Source organism: Cavia porcellus, unplaced genomic scaffold (assembly GCF_034190915.1).
Source record: "Cavia porcellus strain 051 isolate PalLab524CR breed Dunkin Hartley unplaced genomic scaffold, mCavPor4.1 scaffold_22, whole genome shotgun sequence".
Classification (NCBI taxonomy): Eukaryota; Metazoa; Chordata; class Mammalia; order Rodentia; family Caviidae; genus Cavia; species Cavia porcellus.
Window position 1 is genome coordinate 31,231,576 of NW_026947505.1, and position 22,297 is coordinate 31,253,872.

General features: G+C 41.2%; 1 long non-coding RNA gene across 2 annotated transcripts; it reads left to right on the top strand.

Annotated features, from left to right (window-relative positions):
• Nucleotides 1-9,278: 9,278 nt before the first annotated feature.
• Nucleotides 9,279-21,945, top strand: LOC134472093 (uncharacterized). Of its 2 annotated transcripts, XR_010041931.1 has the most exons (5): nucleotides 9,279-9,411; nucleotides 9,742-9,821; nucleotides 14,975-17,213; nucleotides 17,612-17,709; nucleotides 17,819-21,945. It is a non-coding gene; the product is annotated as an uncharacterized LOC134472093 (long non-coding RNA). The 2 variants fall into 2 exon arrangements; XR_010041932.1 differs by lacking the exon at nucleotides 17,612-17,709 and having other exon boundaries at nucleotides 17,765-21,945.
• Nucleotides 21,946-22,297: the final 352 nt, after the last annotated feature.

Sequence of the window (22,297 nt, forward strand, 5' to 3'; positions counted from 1 at the left end):
TCCTATGTTACCAGCAGCCCACCCACAATATTGGGGTTGAACACAGGTTCTTTGCACTGAGTTACATCTTTAGGCCATTTTTTAAATTTGTTTTTACTTTGGAGACTAAGTTACTAAGCTGCCCATGAAGAGTTCAGACATGCTTCTCTTCCAGCCTCAGTCTCCCAGAGTGCTGGATTTTCAGGTGTGCAAAACTACGCTCCGCTCACAGCAGGGCTGTTTGTGTATTCATGCATTTGTTTGTTTCTGCGCTGTCCTTACCACCTACAAAAATTTCTTAATATCAACTGGACCCTGAAATATTTGTTGGATGAATTTGGAATGAGTAAAATTCTCATACCCAGCAGGATTGTGACTCTGGAGATATAAAACCAAACAACAAACAAACAAATGAGAAGACCATTTTGATGCTGTCAATCTGGAAAGAAATAAGCAGCTGGGAAAGGAAATGTGGCTTCTCGGTGTTAAGGTGGTCACACGTAAGCCTCATCTTTCTTCCTCCCTCCACCTGTTTTGCTCCAGAATGTTTCCCTGTGTCATCTTTATTCCCTGCTTGGGAAACAGTAGCTTGTGGATGGAATCAGGTCCTTCAGATCCTGCCAGCTGGACAGGAAAAAGGAAGCGGAGATGACTAAGTCTTTACTGAACATCTCATAGAATGATCCACAGCATGCAAGTTGAATCCAATCCTTCCTATGCAATTTTGTATTTCCATTAATAAATTAATCTTTCTTGGATGCCATGATTAGGGTTGCTTGTACAATGTTTAAAGTTCTGCGTAGACTAAGTCTTTATATCTATGTTTATTGTACAGACGAATCAAGTTCTATGCTCCTTTCAAGATTTATTTATTTTTTATTTTAAGGAGAAAAAACAGAAAAACAATGAAGCCATGTTACAAAACAGGTTAGTAGGACAGCTGCAATTATTTTAAAGGCTGAGACATGGCTGAGCATAGGAGGGAGAGAGAAGGTAGCAGGAGACAGGAAGAAAGTCTTGCAAGGGCTCAGAGCATCATACCCCAGAATATTCTTACTGGAACACGAGGGTTGTGTCCTACGTTAATGAAGAAGGAAACCAGGGTAGAGAAGGTAGGGAGTAAGCAAATTTATAGTAAAGCTCCTGCTAGCTGCATCCTGCTAGCTGGGTACTCTGAATAGGATACCCCAGAAGGCTCTTTGTCCAGGGATTTTTAAAGGACTAGAAAGGTGCTTGGGCTGCTGTGTAAGCAATATAATCTCTAACCTATGGGAAACTATGTATTTTTAGGGTCCAATCTAAGCATTTCTCACACAGTGTCCATGCAGGCCCCACGTTCCTTGAAAGCTGTGGCTACCTGATCATGTTCTGGGGAGGTTCCACACAGCCACAGGACACCTGGAAGACGTTTTTATAAGGTCTCTGGATAGTGGTGACTCAGAAGGCTCCGTTTGGGGCTACTGTCCTTACTACCTAATAGAAACTTAACTCTGGTCTCACTAATTTCTGTTACAATTTTTAAAACTGCAGCATTAGGGTTACCCTGATTTCATTTGCCTTTTTCTCCTCTGAAGCACTGTCATAAAGGCATTTCTTGATCATGGGACCCTTTGTCTGGAGAAGTATTACCTCTCACGGACGCCAAACAATCTGATCTAACAGCCCTGGGGAAGTTCACCCCCAGTTTTTTGGCATTAGGCCATACTGACTTTATCTAATCCTTCCTCTTCATAATGGTTCATTCTTCATCAAACCTAGGCATAGAAATAGACTCTCTCTTGGTCTTTAGGTCTTCATTTCTGAGGGCTTTCATGCATACAAAACTAACTGAATTTTTCATGCTCCTCTCTTGTAAATCTTTACTTTGTTACAAGGCTCTTAACAGGGAACCTTGAGAAAGCTGAGGAAACTGTAGTCTTTTTTTCCCCCCCCCCCTTATAACATTCACTGGTCAGCCAGCCTGGCTCTGTGTGTGTGTGTGTGTGTGTGTGAGAGAGAGAGAGAGAGAGAGAGAGAGAGAGAGACAGAGAGACAGAGAGACAGAGACAGAGAGACAGAGGGAGTAAGAGAGAGAGGGAGGGAAGGAGGGAAGGAGAGAGGGAGGAAAGGAGAGAGAGAGAGAGAGAGAGAGAGAGAGAGAGAGAGAGAGAGAGAGAATCATTGCCTTTTCCAATCAAATCTTCTGGGAATGAAAATCCATTGAGTCTTTCTGTTTTTATCACATCATTAAGAACAAGATTATCAGATATTTCCTCTGCATCAGAATAAAGCAGTCACTACTTATTGATTGATGACCACAGGCAGGCACTTTGCCAAGTACTCTGCATTTATTTCACTACTTATCCCTCCCTCGAAACTCTGGAAAGCAGTATTACCCCTGCCTTTTATGAATGGGAACCCTGAAGCTCAGAGGAGCTAAATAACCTACTGAGATCACCCAGCAATAAATGTAAGAGACTGGGTGAGCTCAGAGAGGCTCTCGAAGGTTGAAATTCAGGGAAGTGAACTCTCTGGCTTGTGCAAATGCATGAATCTGAGATGAGTGCCTCAGGTTTGCACACTCAGCGCCTTGCTTCCCTGATGCTCAGCCCAGGAGCTACACTTAGGACCTCCTGATCCCAACCCTCAGCTCCTGACCAGGACACCAGAGCTGAGCATGCTGCGTAGCAATGCTGGGGAGGAGAGAGGATGGAATGTAATGAGACAGAGCAGTAATGGTCTTAAATGTGACTGTGTGTGGGTGGATACCAGAGAGGACTTTTTAAAAGCTGAATATTTCTTGCACATTTAAAAGCTGATTTCTAAGGGCTTTCAATTTAAATGTGTACGGTGGTGCCAAAGGATGTAATGTCTATTTCTGCTTTATTTGAAATAAAATTGATATATCCGTTTTAATGTATTCAATGAAGCCTAAATAGCAGTGATAAGAAACACATGAGTGTATATGAGAAGGGAACCTTCTTTTTTGGTACCGGGGATCACACTCATGACCTCGTGCTTGCCAGGCAGGCGCTTATGCCTCTGAGCTAAACCCCCAGCCCTCAGAAGGGCACTTTCTATTACCCCATCTTGGAAATCATCTTTTTGTTTCACTCTCTTGTGGAATTTTATCTTGTATTTTCCTTCCTTTTTCTTCTCTCCTTTCCTTCCATTTCTCTCTCCCATGCTGTCACATAAGGACAGACCACATGCGTGATGCTGGTCCCAAAAGGCCATGTTACATCACCTAGAGACAGAGCACTGTCCCAGTTTGTGTGAGTACACCCTATGGCATTGCTGTCTTCTTTCCTACCTCCCTTCCTTTCTTTCTTTCTTTCATCCTTCCTATCTCCCTTTTTCTTTGCTTACTGGTGTCTTCCAACCAGGGCTCATAGATGCTAAGTAACCGCTCTACTCTTTAAGTACATTCCCAGCCCTCATACTGTGTTTTCTATGCTTGAAATTCTTAAACGTATTTTGGGAACAAAAATATGTAAAAATAAATTGAAACTGACTTATTTGACTATAGAACCTCAAGTGTTTTAAAGGCTTTCTTCTGAGTTATTATCACAATCAGTAGTAGTACTCAATGAGGCTCAACACCATTGTATTACAGTGTTAATGACTACTAAATACAAAATCATGACTTAGAAATATCTTGTAATGAGATAGTATAGATTTAAAAACTTACGTCATGCATTCATGAGATATGAGAACAATACAGTCCAACTTCAGTACTTAGTATATCTGTTATTTTTTGAGATGTATTCAGAAAATTTGGATTAATAAATCTATTAAAATAAGTAGATGGGAATGAGGAGTTTTTACAGAAAAGCCATTCATTTGTCCAAGACATTGCTGTACTGTCACATAAGGACAGACCACGTGTATGATGCTGGTTCCATAAGATAATGTTACATCACTTAGAGACAGAGTAGCTGATCCAGTGTGTGTAAGAACATTCTATGATGTTCTTTCATGTAAGGATAAAATCACCTCATGCCGTATGTCTCAGAATGCTTTTTTGTGATTAAGTGATTATGACTACACATCTTAACAAAGCCACAGTGATCTATCATGAATTTTAAATGATTTAACAGCTCTTCTTTCAGATGAACTGGAAGCTACCTCATCTGTAAAAGTATTTGTCACTCTGCCATTAGATGCATTCACAGACTCAACACCAACTCTGCAACGGTCAGGATCTATAAGACATAAATCCTTAAAATACAAAGTTTCCTGAGTTGTTTTGCAGGAAAAGCCTCTAGAATCTGAACCAACATGTTTGGGACCACCTTTCCAACAACTTCCATGCTCAAAAGAAGCCAGTTTAACTGGTTAGTGACCTTTTGACATCTGCAAAATCATGGTAATTCCCTGAGAAGAAACATTTGGGTCACTTGCACAAAAGAACTCCTTAAAATCCCTACTTGACATCCCACCAATAACGTCCCCTGTTTCTTTCCTGAAATTTCCCCGATATCAACTGTTGGAAGAGGCAGACCTGATTTTCCTCTAGAGCTCCTGGCCTCCTCGTTTAGTTGATGTGAAAAAAGCTTTTCCTTTTTGTGAAAACCCTATCCCATAATATTAATGTCTAAGTACTCCGGGCAGCAAGATCTTGGTGAGTTCATTTTGGTGCTGCTGAGAGTTTTAAGCCTTGAGGTACACCCTGTGGTAAGTCCCAGTGGTAAGGTGAATGCTTTCCTTCTCATGGGAAAAAGAACAGGAAAGCGGAGAACCACCAGGACACCTGGACTACAGACTCTTCTTCAGAGCAGTTTTAGAGTAAAAATATCCCATAGGACTGCCGAGCATCTGCGAATTGATTTCTGTACTAGTACAGTACTGTACTAGAACAATTGGGGTAGGACAAGATGGATGATAATGAAAGAAGGGACAAGAACTCTTATTTATTTTATAGTTATTAAAATTTTTTACTAGTACATATTTATAGTACATAATGTTTACATTCTTTGTGAAGAGTTGATGTACATAACACAGCTCTTTCTTCATTCCCTTTCCTCCCCTCCTCCCCTCCCTCATCTCTTGGTCCCCATTCCATTTGAGAAAGATTTATCTTTCTATGCCCTATTATTTATCTTTTATTTTGCTCTTCATTTATAATTTGGGTTTCCCATATAGGAGAAACCATGTGATATTTGAGCTTGTATGTCTGATTTATTTCACATAATATTATGGTATCAAAGTACATCCATTTTCTTAAAAATGACTCAAGCTTATCTTTATGGCAGCATAGTACTCCATTGCACATTTATCCATTATCATTGATGAATATATAAATCACCTCTAAGATTTAGCTATAGTGAATTTGCTACAATCAGCATGGATATGCATATATCACTGTGATAGGATATTTTTTAAAATTTTATTTAAAGTGAAAAAAACAGAAAAAGGGTACAAGTAATACAAAATTTCAAAAAAAATAAACTGTAAGAAATCACTAGTTAATAGATTATATATTATTATCTTAGAAATAGTTGTTCAAGTTACCAAATTAAAGCATACAAAGTGGGCATTCAAACAGTGAGACTGCAAACAGTTCAGTTCAATGATCCAACAAAAACTTAGTAATATGGTTATCTATCTTACACACTTAAATAAACATGCAGTTATATTCTTTAGAGCACTTTGATTTCCTCCCTTTTTTACAATAACATTTACACATTTTGGGTTTTATTACTCACACAGTTCTTATTACTTTTTTTGAAGAGAATAAAACCAAATGTGACAAAACAAAACAGAGTCAGTCAAAACAAGGATGGACATAGTACATGATGTAAAAGCAGAATACAAGGTGATCAACAGTGGTAACAGAGGCATAGTGCCTCTTGCTATCTTAGAAACAATTGCCTACATCACTGTGATAGGGTGTTTTTAACTCTTTGGGGAAGATACCTAAAAGAGGGATAACTGGGTCAAATGACATTTCTTGTTTTAGTTTTTTGAGGAATCTCCATACTGATTTCCATAATGCTTGTACTAGTTTATATTCCCACCAAAAATGTAGAAGGGTTCCTTCCTCCCACAGCTTCAACATTTGTTATTGTCTGATTTCTTGAAAATGGATAAGCAGAACCAATATAGTCAATATCTGCCAAAACTGAGACAGATTTAATGCATTCAATCAAAATAACAACAGTATTCTTCACAGAACTGGAAAAAATAATTGTCAAATTCATATGGAATCAAAGAAATCCAGAATAGCAAAAGAAGTCCTGGGTAACAAGAGCAAAGCTAGAGGCATAGTAGTCTTGGACTTGAAGTTACATAGTATTACAAAGCTACAGTGATAAAAAATGGTATGGTACTGGCACAAAAGCATGAGGATCGGTAGAACAGAATGGAGGATGCAGAAGCAACCACAAGCACATTCAACTATTTGACCTTTGACAAAGGGACCAAAAAATACACTGGCAGGAAGACAGCTGTTTAGTAAATGGTGTTGGGGAAACTGGGTATGTGCAGAAGCTTCCATCTAGACCCGTATCTCTCACCATATTGTACTAAACTACAATCAAAGTGGTTGAAAGAACTAAATGTTAAAACAGAAACACTTAACCTGCTGGAGGATAAAGTAGGTAAAACCCTCCAAGTCATTGGCACGGGCAAGGACTTTCTGAGCAGAGCCCTGGTTGCACAGGAAATAGTACCAAGAGTTAATGAATGGGATCACATTAAATCAAAAAGCTTCTACTCTGCTACAGAAACAACAAATAAATTGAAAAGAACCAACAAAATGGGGGAAAATTGCCAATTATTCCTCAGACAGTGGACTAGTAGCTGGAATATATAAAACATTTTGAAAGACAGGATACAGCACAGAAGCAGGGTAGGAAGGGCAAAGGTGTGAGGGAAGACAGACAGAGGTGACACTGAAGAGTGAATCCAGTTTTGACTAAGTCTGGCCCGCTGTGTTACCAACTCAGCACTGATTCCCCAGTGCAGGATTTAGAATCAAATGTTTTTGTCTTGTGCACTGTAGTCAAAACAAAAATAAGCTAGAAAATAATGCATTTTTGGTTTTGAGACAGTGTGTTGCATGGGCCTGACTTCTATGCAAGAAAGGATCAAGAAGGGAACTCAGATTAAGATTTGAAAGAGGCTTGCAGAAAGAGGTCATGATTAGAAGATATAGTACCATTTTTAAGAAAGCAAGAGGAATTAAAATCTAGAGAGGGAGGGTGCTTCTGTGTTTATGTCATTAGCACTGATTTAGTTGTAGAGGTTATTTACTCTTCCAAAATTAAATTAAAATGCCCTTATAGCAGGAATAATGCAGTTCAGTTCAATTTCAATGGGAGTATTCACTCCTTAGCATTTTCAAAACTCTTAAGGGTCTTACATACAACACACGCGAATATTTTCAGTGTCCTAGGGAAACAGATCATTTCTCTAATTAGTTTATTCATCTGTAAATTGACAGGTAGGTCTGTCTTAATTTAGGGAAAACTTTGTCATCCTACTTAACATTATTACTGATATAATTAAAAATCACTTTGTTAGGAGGTAGAAAATCAATTAAGCTAATGTTTAAAAACATTCTTTGTGATGGGAAGTAAAACAACAAAATTAATTTTAATGTTTTGTTCGAATCGCAAATTTGTGAAGCTCTATTGTTACCCTACTTTGAATACATAATTTTAAAACTGAAAATATTTGTAGATTGTTTTCCTATTTTTCAGCATAACCTTTAACTGTATTCACTGAAATGAAGTTATTCATCTACCTATTTATAGAAATTCTTTTTCCTAATTGTGGGTCTTAAGCATATGCATGTGTCTCATCATTTAACACTACCTTTATGAAAGCAAAAGCAAATATTACAGTCACACAAGTGTAGAATAATCCTGTGCAGGTGATACCTACTTACCTGTGAAGTCAAGGAAGTCATCCCAGACAGAGCTTTCTGTTGTGAACTAGGGTGATCTGCTCCTGCTGAGGTCAGGGGGGTCATATTCCCACCCCATAATCCTAGTGTTGATTCATAAAGTTCAGTAGATGGGAGAGTGTTTCTTCCTTGGCTTTGGCTTTATTTTAACAGCTTCTTTTTTCCCCCTCCCAAAATACAACTCATTAGCAAATGCCACCTAAACGGTACTTCCTTTGTGACTTGCAGCTGGCTTTGTTATGCATTTGTCAGACCCCAAGTGCTGGGTTGGGTATTTCTGGAAAGCACTTTATTTGCTTTAGTTGTACAAACCGAGCTGCCTGAGCTGTTAAAATACAGTACCGGGTTATCTGTTTTTGCATCTTAATGAAAGGTTCTGGTGGTTGGTTCTAGGAATAGTGTGGAAAGCAGTGTTGGAGCCCCACCCCCGCCCCCTCCCTCCCACCCGTGCTGCCCCCCAATTAGGTGGGATGCACTGGGGGCTCCGGCGACCCCCACGGAAGGGCTTCCTGCCTGCTAGTGCTTATCTAACCCAGCTCAGTGCTTGCGGGTAGTGGGCTGGGTGGGGAGGAAAGGAGGAGTGAAAAGCTAATTTTGGTGCAGGAGGTTCAGGCCAGAGCTGGGGAGGAGGTGCTAGAGGGGAGAGAGCTGAGCCAGGGCGCTACCCTCTGCCAGGCGAGCGAGCGTGGCCAGTTTTTGTGGCTGTCTTCTGGTGGTTCGGATACATCACTGAACTCTAGTCTTTTATGTGAAGTCTGGATGGGACAACTGAATAGAGGATGGCAGCTTGGGGTCTCCTGCCACCTCCAAATCAGGCTGTGAATGCTCCCCTACCTCGTGGGCACCCAAGGCCACCAGCCTTTTTAAGAGTCTGCACTTGCCCGGCCAGCATCCTTATGCTGGGCGTGGGAGTGTGGTATCAAAGGGTAAACCCCACCAATCAACTCAGTCAGCCAGCTCAGCCAACCAGCCAATCAGCCAACCAGCCAACCAACCAAACAACCAACCTGGCAAACAACTAGACACAAATCAACCAACTCCTCAATCAGCCAGTCAAACTGATCAGTCAGTCAACCAGCCAACTAAGCAACCAACCAATCAACCAATCAAGCAACTAAACACTAACCAACCAGCCAGCCAGCCAGCCAGCCAGCCAGCCAACCAACCAACCTGCCAACAAACACCAGGGAGGGGCAGGACAAAAACCCCAGGAAAAAAATCCCTTTCTGAACAAGAGGTCCCGCGCCTATTTTTCCACTGGTCTCTGCAAGTTAGGGCACTGGGCATGACTTGGGGCATTGAGATGCTACCAAAGCCCACTGATAACACTGTCAAGATACCCACAGAAAAGCAGCCTCACCCACACCCAGAACACTCATGCTGACAGCACCGCTAAATGCAGGGTCTATAGCCACAGGAAGGGACAATGAGGAAGTCACAGCAATGTTTAAGACAAAAGCCACAAACTGAGCAAGGACCAGAAGCACTGAGCGAAGGGTGGAAGAGGAGGACTTCATTTTTCAAATAATCTGAATGGCCAGGTCCTGTTACAACACTCAAAAGCTCATACGGGAGTGGTTTCTCTCAGTCTGACAGTTTGTTTTTCCTCATCTTTAAAGTTACTATAACATAATTACAGGTTATTTTATATTATGATTTAAAAGTAATCATTTTTAAATTGAAATTTAAGATCTCAATTTTCCTTTTTTCCTTTCTTTTATACTGGGAACTGAACCTCATGCTTGCCAGACAGGTGCTGTGCAGCTGAGGTCCATCCCCAGCCCAGTATTTCAATTTTAAAAGTTGTTATTCTTCAAAAGTAACATTTTTATTTGGTTTGCTTACAGTGTTTTTTCTTTTATTGCTCTCAGCTATGCCTTGGCCATACCTGTGGGACCTGCCTCAAAGTCTTAATTTCTAAGGTGGCTTCCATGAAGGAACAGAAGAAAATGTAAGTGAATGTATATATACTCTTGAGAAAACTTTATATACTGGTGAGAAAACTTTTCCCAATAGAATTTGGAAAAATTATTTCAACATTATATCAGACATGTGTATGTGTTAATACACAGATCAATACAAAACAGATCAATACAAAATTTAAAAGCAGAAAACAAAGGCCATTTCCAAAGAACTAAATTATAAATGATAGTTAATAAAGAATTGTACAATGATTTTTAATCAATAAAAATAGATATTTGAAGTTTTTTTGAGACAGGGTCTTGCTTTGTAGTTCAGGAAGGATTTGAACTCACTATGTAGCCCAGACTGGCCTCAAAATGGTGGGAAGCCTCCTGCCTCAGCCTCCCCAGTGCTGGGATTATAGGTATGAGCTACCAATGTGGTTGGTCAGACATTAGAAATTTTTCATTTTATAGCCTGACAAAAACTTTATCAATGTTGGCAAAGATGTGAGGGGATAGCTGCTCAAACTGGCTGCCCAGAAACTTTCTGGAGGGCACCTGGACTTTGGTCATTAAGATTATTCAAAAGTGAAGAATCTTTGATCAGGCATTTATTCACAGATATTCATCCTAAAGCATAGCTGATATAGACATACTTGTGTTTATAAGAGTAATAGTCACTGTTGTTTATCATAGTGAAAATTGCTAATGACCTAAATGTTCAACAAAGGGAGTGATTAAATATATAAATACATATTTAGAACATATAAATACTCTAATAAATAAATGCATATTTATTTGTATGTATACTTAATACATATGTATACAAACCCAGGGCCTCTCATATGGTGGCACGTACTTTACTAGTGACCTGTAGCCTCAGCATGTGTAGTTTGGAAAAGCGGCACAGAACAGTGGTTTAGTGACTGAAATCAGAAGTCTACTGAATCAATAACTTTTCCCCTTCTAGGCTCCATGCTTTAAAAGCTGTGTGCACATAAGTTACCTAACATGTGAGTGCCGCAAGGAATGTAGGGCTACAGGGATGGCAGGTAAAACTGAGATTCCAGTACAGTCGGCCCGGAGCCTGTGTTCTTACCGCCCTGGGCTTTTTAGTAAAAGTAAAAAGGGAGGAGAAATGAAAATGGGGGAGAGAGGGAAGAGAACAACACACACAAACCAGACCAGAACACGGGGCAGAGCAGAGTACGGAATCCACTATGTTTTAGGGATTTTCTCAAGGCAAGATCTTACTTCACCTTTGTCACTGAAGTCCCTAGCTCCACACCTGGTGCCCAAGGGAGACTTACAAATGAAAGATCCACCAGCTCACAGGCTGGCGTGGAGTGGGAATTTGTCTTAATAATGGGGCCGGGGATTTAGCTCAGTGGCATAAGTGCCTGCCTGGCAAGCACTAGGTCGTGAGTTCGATCCCCAGTACCAAAAAACAAAAACAAAAACAAAAAAAACGGGGCCACCAGCTGGATGCTTGGATTTGGAATTTAGAAACCAAAAGAAAAGAGCAGAGCAAGTCTGCCCAGGGGCGAGCAGGCCCGTGTGGAAGATGGCAGGGAAGGGATCTGCTTATTTCAGACCCCATAACCTCTTCTCTTTAAGGTTGAACTATATATCAGTGGTTCCTGGGGCTCTAATTAGAATCCCAAGTATTTCCTTCTGTTTCCTAAAGGACGGAGAACTGGCCGACTTGTCACCAGAGGCCTTTCCCCTTCTAATCAGCCAGATGGCAGCTGCAGGAAGTGGCTGCCTAAAGCAGCAATCACAATGCGGTGTTGACAAGGTCTTCAGCTGCGCCCGCCTGTGCCCAGGACTGCCTTTATTTTGTTCATTTTAGTTTCAGTAGTACATATTTGTAGTACGTGTTGATTACCTTCCTGGTGGGATAGGTACACGTATATAACACATCCCAATTCTTTTTATTCCCCTTCCTCCCTGCTCCCTCCTTCCCCTCACATTCTCTCCTCATTTCACAAATATCCACCTCCCTACTTCCTATTGGCTAGCTCTTCTTTTGCTCTTTAAATTATTTATGCTCTGGTTTTCTCATCTAAGAGAAACCATGTGGTATTTAATCTGACTTATTTCACTTAACATTAGCGTCAGGATGCACCCATTTTCCTACAAACAATGTGCCCATTATCCTTTATGTTTCTGAACCTGGGGTAGTAGTAGTTTTTCATCAGTTGGACTTTCTATATTTAGGTAGGGATGGTTTGACAAGACAACAGCTATTTGATTAATGTATTAGGTCAAAATAGAAAGCTGTTTTAAGAAAATTCTTCAGTTGAAAAAGTCCTCAAAAAGCCCTTCAACAAAACAAAACAAAAAACAAAACACAAGTAGTTAAGAAAAAAGTCTCTGAAACTCATAATTCATTGCTGTTCTCGAGAATCTCAAAATTTTACAGACTTTGTAAATGGTTCAAGGTATACATGGCATTTGTGTTTGTGTATTTTTTAAAACATGGAATTTGGCAGAAAAAGAAGATGCACCTAACTCATTAAGAGCACTCTATACCTTTCATGATCTTTGAGGAAAGGGGCTGGGGTGTGACTCTGCCACCAGAGATTTCTCTTTGACAAGACAGATTTAAAGGTTAACTCTGGCTTCCCTTCGCTAGAGAGTGTCCTGTTCAGATGTGTTAACAGAGAGAAAGCAGAGAGTTTCATGACAATGCTGCTGAGCCTTTGAAAAGTTGGCAAACAGATTGTGCTGCTTCTGGGGACTCAAGCTGCAGATCGCGCTCCTGGACCTCTCATTAGAACGGGGACAGTGTCCAAGCATCCTTAATTGCTGGAAGCCATACACCTGCCACTTAATTTCCTTGGTGCCACCTGTGAGTTATACCTAATATTAGACAACAAGACCATTTGTTCATTCAGTTTTCTTTCTGTTTGCTCACCCACCCACAAACCTTCAGATCCATTGAAAAGTTGAGGGTGATCATTTAAAACTGAATACTGTTTCTGTTGGTACAGATATTCCCACTTGGCAAGTGTGAAATGACATGGTTTATGGTTAAATGGATTATATTTTCCCATCAAAACAACATTATAACTGAGAGCTTGCATCTGCTCACATTTTCAGGAAAAATTACAAACAGGGCCAATATGGTTAGCAAAACCAACAACGTAAGTGAAACCCAACAAACTTAAATGATGACATGAAATAACCCATAAATAAACTATAAAATAAAATAAACTCTAAGTAGAAGTACATTTTAAGACATGGAATCTTAGGGATGGTGGGAATTTTGAAAACCTTTTCTTTATCCCATGACTGAGAACAAAGTTCAAAGAGAAGCAAGGACTTGCTTAGCGTCATGACATAACTCAGAAAAGTTAAGGTGACCGGACTGTTCTCTAGGGTTCTCAGGTCTGTATTTCTTTTCTTATACCATGTCTTCCATCAGAAAAATCCTAGCACATCTGTCTGTCTGCCTGCCTTCTGTCTGTCTATCTCTCTATCCATCAATCCATCCATCCACCCATCCATCCATCCATCCATCCATCCATCCATCCATCCATCCATCATCTGTTTATTTACCTGGTAAAGGGAACTTCCCTTTCCCTCTTTAAGTCTGCTGAAATACACAGATAATAGATTAACAGAAGAGACATACAAGCATGCCATATGCATAGGGGCTTCCAGGAAAGTTAGCTGTCTGAAATTCAGTGAAATCTGAAAGATTAAATGCCTTCTTTACAGGAGAGTAGGAAGCAGAGGATGTACACTGTGTTAGAGGAAGAAAAAATGAATTTTAGGGGCTGTGAAAGTGTTTAAAGGACAGACAATAACCTGGGATGAAGTACGCCTGGGCTCTCTGGGTATCTTGTCAACTCATCTTCATCCTCCTGCTAATCTTCTGGAAGATCTGGTCTTCAGCTAGATGGGAACTTTGGAAAAAGCATTTTTTTGGGGGGAAAATGGGACAACCAATGCGGGGGGAGGCACATACAAGAGAAGGTTTGGGAGACTTTTGTTTTGAGGCTGTTATTTTAGTTTGAAGTTCTCAGCGTGCCACACTTTGAGGTATGGCTTTTGAAGCCTCAACTCTATCTATCACACTGCTTAAATAGGAGTCCACGAAACTGTGAAATGTGCAGACAATGTGAAGAGATACAGCTGTAGTTCACGTTTGTGAATTTATAGCTATCCAAAGTCAATGTGATCAGCGTAACTAGTTTAACAATTGTTTGCTCTATCAAGATCTAGTAAGACGTGGAAAAAAAAATGGAGAAGCCTGTGTCTGTTAGTAAAACTGCCCGGGAATGTCTAAGCTTAATTACTATTAAGTGACCTCCACGGCCTGCCTGACCTGCGTCCATCCAGCCCTAGTTCCCTCATCACAGCACCCCAACTGTGGGTCCCCGCCCCTCCGATGACCCTGAGCAGTGTCTGCGCCCACACATCGAACTGCTTTATGACTTCTTGCTCATGGTCAGGGTGGAAAAGGGACGTGACCCAGGTCAGGGTTACAGGGTGACCTTCACGGGAGTTACCGAAAGAGGGCTTTGAGGGGTTCCTTTCCGAGCATGAGACCGGCTACTGCTGGCCACTGAGCTCCCAATGAAGTTAGCCTACGTTTATTAAGTCCATTGATGGATTTCCCTGGTTTATAGCCAAAAATGGAATCACAGGAGAAAATAAGTCCTTCGCTTCCTCTTCCTGCCTTTTCAGTACATTCTTACTAACCCCACTATACACAGACTCTCGGCTTAGCACGGGAGATGTCACAGTCAACCTGAACTGAGAAACCCTCCACAAAGGCGCTTACAGGTACAACAGGGTTTCTCTACATTTGTTTTTGCATTAGCACTGCCCCCAAGCCTTTTTCTAATGTCCATTGTGAAAATTTGATGCTACACATATACTGTATATATTTTTATGACATATATATATATATATATATATATATATATATATATATATATAGTAGTAAGATTCTTTTCACCTTTTCGTCTTCTTGGAGTCTATGCTGACTCCGCTGAGCGTGGCTTTAGGGGAAGAGACAGGAGCAGGTGTCTTAATGACACGCATTAGGGAAGGATATTCCCAAGGCAGGGGCCCCTACTCAGGTACAGAAAGCGAGGGCATTGGAAGGTCCTTCACAGAACAGCCATTGCAACACATAAATACTTGTAAGTCTCACCTTCCTCTTCCCTTCTGTTCTTTCCTCCAGCTTGATGTTTTCATGCAGCAGCAGCAGTGTGGAGCCTCAGAAGAAAACAGAAGACAGAAGCCTGGGGGGGATAGCAAGGGGTGCGGGGAGGAGGCTCTGGTCAGAAGCCTTGGTTTTGTGGCAAATTGACTTATTTTCTATCATGTCTCTAAAATGTCTTTCTCATCTTTGCTACCATTTTCATAAAGTCTGCATCATCCTTGGTCTGGGCAATAATTTCTCTTTTCTTACACATTTATATAAGACCTACAATGTTTCAGGTGCTTTCTATTATCATCTCAGTCAGCACAATCTCCCTGTGAGCCAGGGATCAATAGCTTCATTTTATAGATGAGGAAATGGAGGCTCAAAGGTTTTAGAGACCTGCCCAAAGTTAGATGCTAATAAGGCACAGACACAGCTGGCATCTGGACCCGGGGTGGGGGGGATTTATGTCTGTGCTCCTTCTATTAGATTTGTAAGTGAAGGATTTTGAAAATTTTAAAAAGTGATAATTGAATATATTTGCTTTATTTTTATTTATTTATTTATTTTGGTGCCAGGAATTGAACTCAGGACCTTGCGCTTGTTAGGTAAACACATTTGCTTTAAAAGAAAAAAAAAAAAAAAAAGGAGATATTATAGGTTAATATTCTCTCCTCTCTATTCTTACTTGCTAGTCTTATTTCCCCACCTCCTGAAGGTAACCCCTGATGCAGCTGTAGATTTTTTCAGATCTTATTCTCTAGGTATTTCTTAATCTATATCAGTTTGTGGCCCTTGCATCCCAAGGCCTGGACCTCACTGTCCTATCTAGATAGCACTGCCTTGCACCCCTGTCCCCAGAAAGCAGCATCATGTTGTGGCCAAGCACCTCTACTGGGTAACTGGTTGGTTACAAATGTTTCTTGCCAAGTAGGCTTATTATGTACAAGTGATTCTCAGAAAGGGCAGCAGCCTGCCAGACAGTTCCAGGGTGAAGGACATTTCCAATACCGGGACACCATCATCACTATACACAGAACTAATCAGAAAAGTACCATTTTGGACCAATTAGAAACTGACTATTTTCAGTCCTTCATTTCAATATCTTCATTTGGTGCTGTTCATAGGCCAATTGAAGGATGCTCTTTTCAGGCCTTCCTTTGCAGGTGGGCACAACCAATCAAAAGACACTATTTCTGATCCTTCATTTACATGTAATAAAAAGCCAAACAAGTTTTTTGATAGGTCAGTTTATGCATAGTGTGGCATCTAGTGAGTGTTTGATAGGACAACTTTCCCAGTGCCTTCTTTACATGAAAGAGAGACAACCTGGTATTTCTGAATACCCTTTCCCCTCATCCTTAGCCATTCATGAGCCTTCTCATTGGCCCGGTGTCACTCTGCAGCACATTTTCTGCCTTTGATCAATGTACACTTTTTCCCTTTTTCTATGTTTCTTGTCCAGTTCTTTGTTCACGATACCAAGAGCCTGCAAAGCCCTGGCATCTCCAATAATATTTCTCATTCTCTGCTTTATTTCATGCAGCAAATATTTAACATATTTCATTTTCTTTAGGTTTCTATCTCTTCTTGTTTTGGCGATTTCTTTTTTTCTTCACCTCTCTATCAGAGCATCTAGGTCTTTTTCTTTCTTTAACAATGGTTCTTTTTTGTAGCTTCCTAGAAAGGTATTTAGGTAAATACACTGGTACCTTGATTCACAAACTCAATTTTCTCTGCAATTCTGATTGTAAATTAAACTGGATGAGAACCAAATCAGATTTTCCCATAAGGTCAACATCGAACCTGACCATTGAATTTGATTCGGTTTTCACCCAACTCGGTTTGCAAGCAGAATCATAGAAAGAATCAAGTCTGCGAGCTGAGGTACCATTGTATCAGTTTGTGCCATACAACTAGTTTAATGTAACTCTATTATGGAGTAACTTAATATTTTCTTTTTTAGCTTCTCTTTAGTTAGTGAGACTTGTGAACTAGTGATGGGAAAATGAGTTGTTTTAAGGCTCGCAGACTTCCTGAAATCATCCTTGGAAGATTTCTCAAGACAAGCAATACATGGTCACTCTCACTCCTGTACATTGTTTCTCTAAGCCCTGTGGCCCTGCAGTAGGACACCCAGAAGCAGAAGGGTCTCATCTGTGAAGGGGGAAGCCAGTGTTGCTGATCTGCATGGATGCAGGCACACAGAGCTTGAAATCTGGAGGAACCAAGGATTGGAAGCCCAGGCTGTGGACCCCCAGAGCCATCACTCAGGGTAGGTAGTTTTCTTGGTGGAGATTGTGCATGAGACCCAACAAATGGCCACAGTGCTGTCCAAAGTGGGATGGGGCAGCTCATCTTCCCTTCAGAGGTGAAAATCAGATGTGAGGACTTCCTTGAAGCAGTTAGCAGATCTAGAAATAAAGACAGTCCCTCCATTTTTGGTTATTTGAGACACCAGACAAGGGGTTAAATTTTCCCTAAGCAGATGTCAGAATGGTTCAGCAAACTGCTGCTTAAACACCTTTTCAGCAGGTGGCAAGAAATGAGAAGGTACAGACCGGTCCTTCCCGATGGTGCAGATGGCTAGAGAGGTGCCTGAAGGAGGGGTTCAGAAACTGATCCCTGGACTCTGATCTGCAACCATAAATATTGTGTTATCCATCATCATAGGCATGCACGTTACCTGGCCAGGACTTGTCCAAAATGCGTTTAGCTACTGATGTTAGAGATCAGACAGAAGAGGCAAAGAATGGAGAGGGAGAAGGAATGTGAGTAATGTTTTTAATCAAGTCTGCTGTCTTCATTAATTTTCTCTGTCTCAAGATTCCTAATATGAAAACCAGCGATATTTATTTCTCTCAACCATTCTTCTTGAAGTCCTGTCCAGGATATTGGAAGGGATGCGTGGAGAAGAGAGATTGTTAGAATCAGAACTGTCAAATACCAGCTTTGGAAAGGACCTCAGAAAACCTTTCGAACAAGCTTTGTCCTATAAAAAAGGAAAAAAGACCAGGAGATTGACACCTGCTCAGTGTCACTCAGTTGGGAATGGAACGACCGGCCACACGGTGGCAGCACTGTCCCCTAGCTCCTTGGCTGTGATTAGCCCAGTAGGTGTTTTTGCTTCCACAGCAGGAGCACCCACCACCAGCACCACCACCTCCAGTTCCTTCAGAAACAAGCCGTTCTTTGAGGCGTACCCACAGTACTTATTAGAAAGAGTTTTCTTAATGCGTCTCCTTTCCTAAGTTAATGACTTGGAAACGATGAGGTTAGGCATGAGGGGGCAACGTTGTGTCTTTTCCTAATAACCAATGTTTTACATCTAACTTGCTAGGCTTGTGAATCCAGCGGCTGTATACAGGCGGATGGGGAGAAGGGAGGTGATGAGACACTCTAATCACACTCTAATCGAATCAGGCTGGCCCGGATGTGCTGATGAGCAGGTGCTCTGGGAGAGGTCCCGGGCAGGCTCTGCTGTGCCCCTTATCTGAACAGAGCTGATGAGCTGGCCCCCTTCCAGAGGAGGACCAGAGCAGGGAGGGACACGGAAAGCAGGAGTGTCAGGGACATATGGAAGGAAAAGTGAGTATTTACAGAGGAAAAGATGACGTGAATGCTGCGTTTAAACATCGGAAGAGGTGTTGGGGAGAAGAGGGATTGTTAGATTGGTTGAATGCTGGCTTTGGAAAGGACCCCAGGAATCCCATCATGCAAACTTTGCCTCGTGAAAAAGGAGAAGAAGGTCTGGAGGTGGATGCCTGCTCAGTGTCATGCAGTTGGGTGAACTATGATTCAAATATGTTCTCCGGTGGGGTTGTGAAGGGTAGAGTGGGTGGGGTGATGCATGAGGGGTGGCCTCCGTTTAGTGTTGAAGCAGAGACTGGGTGACTGGCGGGTTCTTGAATCACCCCGAGGGCTGACCACAGCCCAGCCACTAGAAAACCTCTGTGTTTTCTGCTGTGGTTCTCCTGGACTGCCACAGGACTCTTGGAATAATTGGGAATAACTTATGGTGATGAGAAGTTTGTGTGTACAGTCCTGGAGTGATGGGATCACAAAGTCTGGCTTTTTAAAAAGGCTGCTTCCATGTAGTAGCGGCAAACAGGAGGCTGGCAGTCTCTGGCCCAGGGTTCCCCAGTGTCCACGGGGCCACAGGCTGTTTTGGGGGCATTAACATGGAGCTTTCATTGCCAACTTTGCTCTTCCTGTCTCCCTGGAAATTAGTTTCTTTCTTTCTTTCTTTCTTTCTTTCTTTCTTTCTTTCTTTCTTTCTTTCTCTCTCACTGGGGATCGTGTTCAGGGAACAATGAAACTATATCTCCAGCCCTTTTCATTACTCTTCTATGTTTGATTTTGAGACAAGATCTTTGTGAGCTTCCCAGGTTGGCCTCAAGCTTAATGGTCCTTCTGCCTCAGCCTCCCCAGTAGCTAGGACTACACGTATGCACCATCATGCTCAGGTTAGAAAGTCCTCCTTAAGCAATATAAATTGAGCATCCCTTACATGAATATAAAAATATGAAATACTCCAAAATAAAAAAGTTTGAACATAGCCTAATAGTATAGAGGAAAATTCCATATCTGATCCCATGGAGTGGATCATAATCAAAACGCAAGTTCATTAAAGAAATTGTATAAAATAACCTTCAGGCTATGTGTGTATGGAGCATGATTTCATGTTTAGACTTGAGTCTTATCAACAAGACATTGCATATGTATAAGCAGCTGTTCTAGCCGCACCTCCACATCTGAACACTTCTTGTCTCAAGCATTTTGGAAAAGAGATATTCGACCAGTATGGAGTAGAAATGTTTGGCGACCTATCCAGGCATTGACTTGTTGCCTGTGTCAATGTACCCACGTGATCTGTGGGTGATTTCACCACACTTTGTGTGGCTTTGATGTGAATGGTAATAAATTAGTTCAGACTGTTCCCTAGTCACAGGATAATGCTGAAATTAAGTGTTTAATGACTGTTTTTAAAAGATGAATAAGAATGGTAGCAATGCTCAAAGGAAAATGAGGTCTTATGTTCTATTCCCCTGGAGCGTGGACTGGTAACAGTGGAAGGAATGGTGGTAATTATGCGTCCCCAATGTCTCACAAGTATTCTAGGACTTCAGTGTGTAAAGAACATAAGCATATGAAATGGTTGCATATATGCCTTTAAGTGTACTGGACATATAATGGCTAGTGTATTAAACATCTTTGTCTACAGTGACCCAAAAGAAATCACTTAGTTAAAAAGTAAGGAGACTGAAGAAAGGGAAAGGGAAGAAGAAGTGAAAGAATTAAGGTGCCCCATCACTACACACACACACAAGAAGAAATTAAATGTGCTATGTATATGAACCCCCTCAATGAATGTCATCATTATGTCATTATGGACTGATGTCTTAATTACTTTTCTCCTTGCTGAGATAAAGTATCTAGCACCCACAATTAAGGGAAGAGAGATTTATTTCACTCATGTTGTAGAGGTTTCAATTCATAGTTAACTGGTTCCAAAGCAGGGTGGTATGGCGGAGGAGAAATAGGCCATGGCATGGAGGAGCAGGCAGCAAGCAGCAGTAGCAAGCTAGCCCTCTTTCTGTCCCTTGTAATCCATCCAGGCTACGAGCTTATTGATTGGTGCTGTTACAGGCAGCTGAGCTAGTTAGAAATATTATAAGCAGTCAGAGAGGGCTAGGCCCTCAAAGAAACTGGCACAGGGGACCAGATGTCTGGTGACCTTGGAGGAGATACAATACCTCTTGCTGAGCCAGATCTCAAAACAGAAGGCAAACAAAAGCAACCACACCCTTAAGTATAATCCTTAGGGATTAAATCTGGATCACTTTGAGAACCCAGGAGTCACCACCCCAACCTCCTATAGGAATAAGCCACTGATCCATACAGAATGCTCACTTGCCATGTGACTTGCTTCCCTAATTGTCCCTTATTTAGTCTATTTTACCTGAACAATTAAACTAATTGGTTGACCATAGGTCTATCCCAGTTTTCCCCACTTTAGACCCACCTCACCTCATGGTTTTACTCTAAAAAACTCCTGAGAAAATACAGAATCTTTGGCAAACTACTAGGGACCCCTTCTGTCTCTCTCTCAGACAGAAGCTTTCTTTCTCTCAATAAATATTTCTGCCCTTGCTCTCCCTGGTAAGCGGCTGTGGTGTGGCAGACTATGGCCCTTCCAGGGGAAGAACCACTAGCGGCTCCTGAGATCCGCGCCATGTTGGAAATTAGGACACTGGGAAACTAAGCAACCAGCTCACCTCCCTGCTAAGCTGTAGTGAACCTACTGGTGCCCGCATATAGTCAAACATCCTTCCTCTGTCCCCCCATTAGCAAATGGGAACCAGAAATCTGAGCATATCTTGAGAGGCTGACCATAGCAAATAAAGGGGTTTTCCTTCTACCATCTCTTTGAAGGCAAACATTTTTATTACTGTTTTGCTTTATCCTGATTAATGGTACTGCTCTATTCAATATTCTGTTTTGATAAGTTCTATAATGTTCTGTATTTCATTTTATTTTGATATACGTGACTGAAAGAACAACTATTGTAAAGATAACGAAATATACTATGATACCTATTACTGTTATCCCGGTAACCTGCTGTCAAGTTCTGTACCAGTTTCACTACATGGTCTCAGTTGGCTTTATTCTGTCTTGTTCTGTTGTATTTTACTACTTTAAAAAAATATTTTTGCTCTTAACTTCTATTGTTCCTAAAATTCATTCTTTGATTTTAGAGAACACAAACTTATTCTGGACACATGGCAGGTCAGGCATTTCATTCCCTGTCTCAGTGCCACCCATACCCAGCGTGGGAATTCTATTATCCACACCCTTTATCCCAGCACTGCATCTTTACTCCACATTTACATACCTTAATCTGCCCCCCTTCCCATAACTCCCCACTTTATGACTATGTGAGGCTTTGGGGAGACCTCTAGATATAAACTATAACAACCCCAAGCATGTACTAACAAAAATTTAAAAATTAAAAGGTAAAGACATGAGAGAAATAAAAGCTGTTGTTAAGTGCTGTGTGCCACATTTTATACTGAGTGCTTTGTCTATGTGTCCTCATTTACCCAAGAGTTGAACTTCATTTTATAGGAAATGTTAGAACAAAGCAAAGTCACACAATTCGCTCAGATTCTCATAGTTAGAACCACAGAGTTGTCTCTATTCAGATAAACCCAGATCTGCCTGAAATCAGAACCTGGGTTTCTAAGCAGCTGAGTACACGGCTCTCTAGAATGTAATCATCTTTCAGCAGAGAGCCTTTGGTTTTCATGGGTCCCCAGAGCAAAGTAGACCCTCCCCCACCAGTAATCCTTGTTGACT